Consider the following 452-nt stretch of genomic DNA (forward strand, 5'->3'; position numbering starts at 1 on the left):
ACACTGCGTCTCGGGCGCGCAGGACCAGTGTTGGAGCAGGAGAACCTAGGACAGCTTGCTCCCCTCCGAAAATGCACACCCTAGCGCAGCGCCGGGTCAAGCCCCGGCTTGAGAACAGTTGGGGTCCGTCCTCACTACAGTTCTGGAACTGAGGATCCCAATTTCTCCACCCGTCAAAAGAATGGGCCAAGGGCTGGAGAGGGATGTCTGAGGGCAGGGTGGAGGGGGCAGTGCTGAACCCCAGGACAGTACACCTAAAGAAGCCTGAAGAGCCGCTTCCAGACCGTCCTAGAGTGGGACGCGGCGGTCCCGGCAGCAGGGCCCAGCCGCGCTCCAGCAGGGGCGCCAGAGGACTGGGGGTGGGATGGGCGCCCCGCGTGGGAACTTCACGCCCCAGACTTCGAAGCGTCCAGCCGAGCCGTGGAGGGGGCCGCGTTAGGGCCGGGAGGCGG

The 452-nt window shown here is 65.7% G+C and overlaps 1 protein-coding gene across 2 annotated transcripts in view; it reads left to right on the forward strand.

Annotated features, from left to right (window-relative positions):
- Window positions 1-452, forward strand: part of Otop2 (otopetrin 2) — a 9690-nt gene that overhangs the window by 644 nt on the left and 8594 nt on the right. The gene's annotated exons all lie outside the window — the stretch shown is intronic.

Source organism: Fukomys damarensis, unplaced genomic scaffold (assembly GCF_012274545.1).
Source record: "Fukomys damarensis isolate Sample0158 unplaced genomic scaffold, DMR_v1.0_HiC HiC_scaffold_23, whole genome shotgun sequence".
Classification (NCBI taxonomy): Eukaryota; Metazoa; Chordata; class Mammalia; order Rodentia; family Bathyergidae; genus Fukomys; species Fukomys damarensis.